Source organism: Echinops telfairi, unplaced genomic scaffold, assembly GCF_000313985.2.
Source record: "Echinops telfairi isolate 266 unplaced genomic scaffold, ASM31398v2 ScPeMD7_7356;HRSCAF=8355, whole genome shotgun sequence".
NCBI lineage: Eukaryota > Metazoa > Chordata > Mammalia > Afrosoricida > Tenrecidae > Echinops > Echinops telfairi.
This window is the reverse complement of record NW_022111256.1, coordinates 958724-959293: the sequence shown is the minus strand read 5'-3', so window position 1 is coordinate 959293 and position 570 is coordinate 958724.

Sequence of the window (570 nt, the reverse complement as noted above, 5' to 3'; positions counted from 1 at the left end):
AGTATAAGTTTGTGGGGTGGGGGACCAGCCCCCACCGTTACTACTACCCACGGGTTCATTAATGCACAATTGTAATATATATATATATATAATGTTAAAGTCGTTGAGAGCATGAGAAGTAGAGGAGAGATATTACAATGATGCAGTCAGACGCATTACATGGTATCATTGCTCACCTCAGCCCATCGTGGCGGTCCACGTGGAGAGAGGGGGAAGGGAAAGAGGATGGGAAAGCGAACAAGGGAAAGAGGATGGGAGAGGAGGAGGGGAAGACAGGGGAGCGACCAGTGAGAGCCCAGTGAGAGAGATCTCTATTGCTAACCCAGGCCTATATACCTTTGGGGGGCATGCAAGCCCACTAATTACAGGTAAAGACATACGTCACGGGAAAGGGTTGCACTATAGGTTATATAGCAATGAGAGGGGGTGGTTTAGGGACATACACGCAATAGGAAGAGGAGTGATTGGGGGTATACATGTGACAAGATGGGCGGATCCTAGATTTAGGATGGTAGCCTAACTTTGGATATCACAGAGCCAGTTTGACCTGTTCTTGGCTCAGTAGGGTGT